The sequence below is a fragment of the Pygoscelis adeliae genome, unplaced genomic scaffold, assembly GCF_000699105.1.
Source record: "Pygoscelis adeliae isolate BGI_AS28 unplaced genomic scaffold, ASM69910v1 Scaffold360, whole genome shotgun sequence".
NCBI classification, from domain to species: domain Eukaryota; kingdom Metazoa; phylum Chordata; class Aves; order Sphenisciformes; family Spheniscidae; genus Pygoscelis; species Pygoscelis adeliae.
In genome coordinates this window covers 1,162,698-1,171,002 of record NW_008823961.1, presented here as the reverse complement: position 1 = coordinate 1,171,002, position 8,305 = coordinate 1,162,698, and positions in this window count along the sequence as shown.

The following is an 8,305-nucleotide window of genomic DNA, read 5'->3' as shown; positions in this document are numbered from 1 at the left end:
AATCCCCTCATCCAGATCATTGATAAAGATATTGAACAAGACCGGCCCCAAAACTGAGCCCTGGGGAACACCGCTCATGACCGGCCACCAACTGGATTGAACTCCGTTCACCACAACTCTCTGGGCCCGGCCGTCCAGCCAGTTTTTTACCCAGCAAAGAGTACACCTGTCTAAGCCATAAGCCGCCAACTTTTCTAGGAGAACTTAATTATTTCTGAATTTCATTTAATATGAAATAATTGGCATCCAAAGTACTGTGCATTTGCAAAGTATTTAGTTCCACCTTCTATAACCCCTTTTTCCTCTTCATATGCTCTTCTGTTGAGAAGCATACACTTGAGATGGCATGTGCAATTTTAAGAGATCTTTATGAAATTAATTCTTCTGCCTAAGGATGGATCTAGCAGCATAGGCTTGCATGGTGCATGGTGAGACGAATGAGAGGAGTTTCATGCCTAGTGGTTTGGAGTCTGAATACTGACTGTGATCAGAGTGTCTGGATTGATAAAGAGGACACAGGTTACTTTTGGAATATATTTTAAATGCATATATGTGATTTTTCTGTTGCTGTTCAGATTGCTTTTCCTGTGCATGCACACTTTCTTGGAAAGACACTGAATGTCCAGGATATGAGAACATTAGGTTTTGGTTTACTATCTGTTATTTTAATGCTTATGTAAATATTTGCAATAGTGTTGTGGTTTAACTCCAGCCGGCAACTGAGCACGACACAGCCCCTCGCTCACTCTCCCTGCCCCCTCCGGTGGGATGGGGGAGAGAATCGGAAGATTAAAAAAGTGAGAAAACTTGTGGGCTGAGATAAGAAGAGTTTAATAATTGAAATAAAATAAAGTAAAATATTAATAATAATAATAATAAAGAATATACAAACCAAGTGATGCACAATGCAATCGCTCACCACCTGCCAAACAATACCCAGCCAGCCCCTGAGCAGCGGCCGCCCCGGCCAGCTTTTCCCTAATTTATATACTGAGCATGACGTCACATGGTATGGAATATCCCTTTGACCAGTTTGGGTCAGCTGTCCTGACTGTGCCCCCTCCCAGCTTCTTGTGTATGTCCAGCCTTCTCAGTCGGTAGAGCATGGGAAGCTGGAAAGTCCTCGACTTAGTGTAAGCGCTACTCAGCAACGGCTAAAACATCAGTGTGTTATCAACAATTTTCTCAGACTAAATCCACAACACAGCACATAACCAGCTACTAGGAAGAAAATTAACTCCATCCCAGCTGAAACCAGGACAAATAGTTTGAGAATTTCCTTTTTGAAGTTGCGCCTTGAAAATAATGCATTGTAATAGCTTTTGCTATTAAAAGTATTACATTTCAAAAATACAGTTTTAATAATGTTTCATATGAGTTTCTGTGCTACATAAGCTTACATTCAAGCATGAAAAGAATGCAACAGAGGATTTGTATCTGTGTCTAGGAACCCACTTGTTACTAGCATCAAATATAAATGAGAAAGATTGTTATAATTACTGGCTGGAGCATTGCAATTCACTTTTGTGCCTGAGAATAATGGTATGAGAAACTTAGTTGGAAACTGACACTTTACTAGTCCTCTACTCTGTTTTTTCTTCCACGTAAAGTATTACTTAGCTAATACTAGTAACCTGGTTAATTAGTATTAGTTAATGAGATATTTTTTGACTGCTGTAACCTCAGGTTGATGACTTCTAACTGCTTTGGATCATACAGTAGGATAGAGATGCCTTTGAAGAATGCAGTGAGACACTGAGAATGGAGTTCATCTTTGCAGAATAGACATTCACATCTGAACCTGTTACCTGTTGTTATATTCAGCAGAGGTAAAGTCAATATAGTCAGTGGGATCTAGGAAGAAATACTTTGCATCATAAACTAGTTGTCTAAGAGTTGCTGGAGTCACCAAACTTTAAAAACAGCTTTCTTCTCCAGTGCCTATGAAAAGAACACACAGGGACTAGTTTAGCTGCAGATGTCTGCATTGCATGTATCTAAAATTAGATTGATGAACTTGAGGCTCACTCTCTTGCCACAGTTGCTTCATATAAGGCATAAGGATATGACATGATATTTAAGAAGAGTACGCTGGGTGACATTGTTCCATGTTGGAAAACTATGTCCTAATAAGTCTACATAGGCATAAGACAATAATTACCAGTGTGACTTTGGCCAGATATTTATTTTTGTTTCCAATATGTGTAACAGACCTCAGGAATACAGTTTTAATGACATTCTTGAAATGTGGAAGTGTTTACAGTGCAAATGTCAGATTTTTTTTGAAAATGTCAGACATAAAAAAGTCACATTCCTTTACTATGAGATGAAAAAATTAGTGGATGTACAGTACCTTTTGTATAATTTCATATGATTTTGATTTGACTTTAATTCTCAAACAGAAGAACAGATTTTGTGGGTTAGTTTCAGTATAATCAGGCTAGGATTAGGTCTTTTCCACACTTTTCAGATCACCAACCTGGACTAAACTCTCATGTAAAATACCAGTGATAACTTTTCCTGACCAAATCCAACTCCAAAACTAGGTTAGAATTTTAAACTTAGATTAGAATGAGAGGCGAAATTTATCTCAGTTGTGAGTCAAAGACTGTTTTACTAAACCAATCTCTAATATACAGCGCAGACTCTACAGAAGAAAGAGTCTTTTCTTTAAGAAAAGATCTTAAGATGATTTTTTTGCATACTGAGTAGTTTGTGTTGGAGTAAGAGTAAATAATTTTCTTGAAGCTGGGAGCTTCATATTTAGTCTGTACATCATCAAGATCCATTCTTTCAATGAGAAACATCTCATTTTAAAGCCTGTGAAGACCTACTGAGTGGCTTGTAATGAAAGGGCCTAAATAATATTGACAAGAACATACATTTCCCTACTTCTTGTTGTATATAGCGGTAAAATACATGAGGACAGATGTGCTTATGTGTATAGAAGGACCTGGTATATAAAAATTTATATGCAACATTTTCTTTGAAAAACATTAGGGAAGGCCTTTTCCCTTATTCTTGTATTCCTCTTAGCTCTGTTCTTGCATGTATGTTGAAAAGATGAACAAAACTCAGACCTACTTTCAAACATACATTTATATAACAATTTCTAACACCAGTCTCCTAAGCTTTCTGTAGGTTTGCTGATCAATGACAGTGAAACTCCTAGTGCTTAGAGAGCTGAGCTTATTAGTTGAATGACACCTTGTTACCCTGCTACTGCTTCCCACAAAACACATGGAATCACTTAAGTGTAACTAGAACTTCATCATTTCTAAACACACCTTGCAGATCATAAATGGTGGCTCTATCATGAAATACTGTATACCAGTTGCCAGAATGGTGATAAGGAACTTTGTGTAAGTGATGGCAATGTTTTTCCTGCAGAAGCTGAACTGAAACAGGATTGTTGAAAGCTGGCTGGAAGAATTACTGCTTTTGGGTAACTGCAGGCACACTAAGATAGAAAAAAGCTCCTGTGTTGGCTTGATTGCCACGGTTTCTATTTGGGCTACTTAGAAGAAATGCTGTCTGCCTGCTGTGGGACAGTGGCATATATAAGATTTTGGTAAATGCATAATGGGCTTTATCCCTACCTCCCGACTTAGCAAAAAATGAACTTACACATGATAGTCTGTTTTTCCTTCTTACTGACTGGAGGCAATGCCAAGTTGAGAAGAGTTGTGGGCTAGATCAGCAGATGGGGAAGTCATGATAATTAGTTGTCTTGCTGTGCCCAAACCTGATGCAACTGGATTTTTAATTATCCTTTCAGATTTATGCAATCTATTTTTTGAAGCCTAAAGTGGAGAAGCAGATGAACTGTGGTAGCTGTTGTTATCTGTTGTCTGGCTCTTTCCAGAATTTTGCAAGTCTCAGCTTTCCTGTTGACTCAAGTTAATATTTAAAGACTATGTCTCTCCCATAAGAATTAGGTTAATGCATTTTATTATTTGACTGTGTTTTTTCTGGGTAATCCTTTCCAGTTGCAGTCTAACACACTGCACACATTGTAAAGTGGACAAGTAAGTGGTTTAACTGAGTTCATGGCATGTCACATTTTGAAAGCTATTCCCACTTTGAACTTTATTCTTTGTGTTTAAAAGAAAAGTCATGTTAGCAAAGTGCATTGGAGTTTGTACATAACATTTGCACATTTTATAGTGCTACATGCTTCAATCATAAATTTTACAACAAAAGCTTTGTGTGTTGTTTCATGTTAAAAGTGCGAATGCGCTTAACAAAGGCAGTTTTAGTTCACTGGAAAAACTGCAGCTGTTAGTAAGGCACTGGTAATTTTCTTTCCAAGGTTATGTGTTCCTTGCATGATATCTTAATTACTGACTTGCAGTCACAGGTGAAAAGCAGTTTTTATTTGAAGAGAAACTCTGTATAAAGCAGAAATCCTCAGATTTGTCATAGAATTTCTGATGTTGTGTTACACTATTTTAAAAAAGAAGTTACTATCACATATCATGTTTGAGGTAGTGGGAAGTGGGAAGTTTCCATGTGATATATAAAATAAACGTTAACATTGTTTGCACCAAATATCATAATTGTACCTTTTGACCTAGAAAGGGACAGGAGCTTCACTAGATTATGGTTTTCATTTGTGGGCCTTCTTCCACAGGAAGAACTGAGCATGCCAGCAGTAACCTTAATGCCAGCAGGTTTAAGTTCACTATATCAAGGTCCATACCAATACTGGAAAATTCTTAGGAGCCTGCCATTTTAAACCACTGGATTGAATGATCTTTTAAGGTACTTTTCAGGGCTATGAACACAAGTCCTGGTATTGAGTGATCAAATAGAAGAAAGTGAGAGATCTTTCTGCCTTCTAAGAAGAAAGTTAACGTTATAATCCTATTGAACAGAAGACACTTATTGAGAAACCAGATCCACCTATGTGTTCCTTTTTTGGATCTAATTAAAGGATTTGCAAATTTTGTCTGACAGTTTTACAAGGTTCACACATGATCATCAAATCATTTATTGTAAGTCTTATTTTTGTCAAGAGGGAGGAGAATATAGGGTACTGGAATCAAACAGTGATTTTAGAAACAAGTGTTTATTGGATTAATCTGCTTTTGTGAAGCAGTTAAGTGGACTCAGGAAGTGCTTATTGCTTCTTTGCTGGAATTTGCTGCCAAATTCCAGGCAAATCCATGAGTCACTGAGTAGTCGTAAGCCAGAACTAGACAAATAACGAGTTAAGCTAGTTTCCCAGTAACTTAGCGATCATGCTAAAGAGTTGGAAAGCCAAAGCCACCTTATATTCGCATATCACTTTCAAGAAGCAGTAGCTTCTCAGTTGTGATTTTCAGCTTCATCTTAAAGTCAATTTTCCCTGCTATAAAAGTGATAAGATAGCACCTTCTGTTAAACAAAACTTATGAAACTATTGCTGGGGAATTGACTAAAGATTTCTCAAGAATTGTAGGAGGCAGTTGGCTTTATAGGGAACACCTGTGCTAAAGATGGCCCTTAGGCCAAAAAAATAAAATAAAAAAAAAAAAGAAAACAAAAAAGAAAAGTACTGTAATGAAGACAAAGAATTTTCAGGAATTGGAGAAGGAGGAGGAAATCTGGGGAAGATGTGATACTTCAAGGTAGGTATTTTGAAGTTCATGGTAAAATTTGAAGAAGCTGGATAAATGGAATTGCCTAGTAAGACTGTCTGAATATCTTGGGGCTATTTCTGCTCTGCTTTTCTCTTCTTATTCTTGTTATCATCTCTACCATTTTAACAGCACCTGGGGAAAATCCTTGTGGTAAGAGTTTTGCATTCTTTGTCTGAATACTATTTGAGCTGCCAGTGAGAACCTTTTCCTACATCTTATTTTTCCTCATGTAAAAATAGATGGAGTCTGGCTAATCTTTTATGTCACCAGTTCTTATTTGCTTAACTCCTACAAGCTGGCAGTCACTACCATTACACACATGAATGACCACTGCATGAACGTCTTTTGAATCCTTAAACATGGTTGCAGGGGCATCCGGATAGATTGGAGCATTGGGCAATCATTAATGGCATGAAATTGAACATGAACAAATGCCAGATTCTGCACCTGGGATGGAGTAATGCTGGACACAAGTATAAATTGGAAGAGGAGTGGCTGGAGAGCAGCCCTGCAGAAAGGGGTCTGGGGGTGCTCGTTGACAGGAGGCTCAACAGGAGTCAGCAGCGTGGCCTGGCAGCCAAGAGGGCAAACCGCATCCTGGGGTGCATTAGACACAGTATAACCAGCTGGTCAAAAGAGGTGATTATCCCATTGTATTCAGTGCTGGTGCGGCCTCACCTTGAGTATTGTGTGTGGTTCTGGGTCCCACCGTTTAAAAAGGACATTACGGTACTTGAATGTGTCCTGAGAAGGGCAACAAATCTTATTGATGTGAGCAATACCTGTTCAATTCCCTGTGGACTTTTTTCCCTTGTACTCGTTTTTAGAAATGCCTGAGCTGTTTCCCTTGGAAAAACATATTAAAACACAAGAGCCTGAGAACAATAGTACTCCCTCAGAGCAAAGGTCCCCCTGGCCCAATACTCGGTCTCCAAAGTGGCCAACCATAAATGTCCAAAGGAGAGCATATGTGTCACAGCTCTTGGATTCCACATACTAACTAGGGAGCAAGTATTTATTTCATAGATGTTTTCCGTTGTTTGCTATGCTAGTGAACATCCGCAGTATAAAGGTTTGGGTTTCTGGCTAAAAGCAGGTGAATCATTCCCATCAGAATATTAGACTTCCTGAATGTCCACTTATTTTAAAGCTGAATTCCAGTGTTAGGACTGGTATCATGCTTGCAGATAGTTCGCTGGTGCTCCAAAACTGCACAGGAGCAGAATAGAAACATTTCCAGGTATCTGTTCAATTAGCTGCAGCTCCTTTAGTGTCTTCCCAGTTAATTTTGGCAGGAGAAACTGTACATTCTTTAGGAAGAAACCTTAATTATTACTTAAGTGTTCCCCTACAAATATATAGGATCTGTCCTGCATATGTAAGCAGATGCCAAATATTTTTCTGTGTTGCTGAGTTTTCTATTGGGAACTATATGCATAATATAGTATAACTCCTCTCCTCTCCTCTCCTCTCCTCTCCTCTCCTCTCCTCTCTTCTCTCACTGTGAGTTGAATAAGGATGAGACCATTATTTGCCTGAAATGCTAGGGATTTTTCAACTCCAAAAAACAATTTCAAGAACACAAATCAGAAAGGTTACAAGTCATAACAGGGTTTTGGTGTGTTTTTGTTTTGTTTGTTTTTTATTATTTTATTTTGTTTTGTTTTATTTTATTTTTCTGAATCTGTTTCAGAGCCGATGCTCACAAACAATAACACAATGCACACGTGTAGCCAGGAACAAGCTGATGCATCCTTCAGTTTAGCTTGAAAAAGCATCCCTTGCAGTCTGGCAAAGGAAAGCCACAGATCCACAGAAAGCAGCAGAAGGAATACAGGCCAAGCAGTCCCTGTTTCCTGAAGAGTGAAAATCTGAAGAATAAGGATCGGTACCGATCACACATAAAAGTAGAAGAAGAGGTGTGTGGCACTGTGGGGTATTTTCAAAAGTATGACAATCAATGACACACACACTTTTTGCCTTCAAAAAGTTGCTCTGCTCTGCTTCTTGGCCAGTGATGCATGAAAAGCGCTCTCGTGCCTGCCCTTCACTTGTATTGCATGCAGGGAGAGCTGGAAAATGGCAGCTCCAGATGGTGCAGCAAGCCTGGAGCCCTTCCAAGTACAGGCTGTTTTGCACAAGCAAGAACCCCTGGGGAAATGGAGACAAAGGAAGAGCAGAGCTCACCCCTGCTCCAAACTTGCAATGGGCAAGAGAGCCAGAGAGAGCCAGGGCACGAGTGGTGCCTTGGAGGTGCAAGAGCAAGCAGGCAAGAACTGAGCCGAAAGGCCCCAGAGGAGCCCTGACAAGGGGCTGTGTTCAATGTTACAGAGGAAAAGAAATCCCCAGGGGACTGTCGCCAGCCCACCCTGCGGGAAAAGAATGTTTCCTTGCCCCTGGATGCGGGGCATGAGGGCTACCTTCATGGAGCATGAGCAGCAGGCAGCAACCTAGCCAAAATGGACCAGAGGAGCCCTGACAAGTGGTCATGCTCAATGCTGCAGAGGAAGGCAAAAAACCCCCGGGGACCAGTGCCAATCTGCCCCAGGGGAAAATTCCTTCCTGACCCCAGCGCTGGCAATTGGCTATTCCCTGAGCATGTGAGCAAGACCTGCCTCCTTGTCCCACAGGCTAGTCATGCCCCCCAGGAGATGCCCAAGCCCCATTCTCCCTCAGCCTGG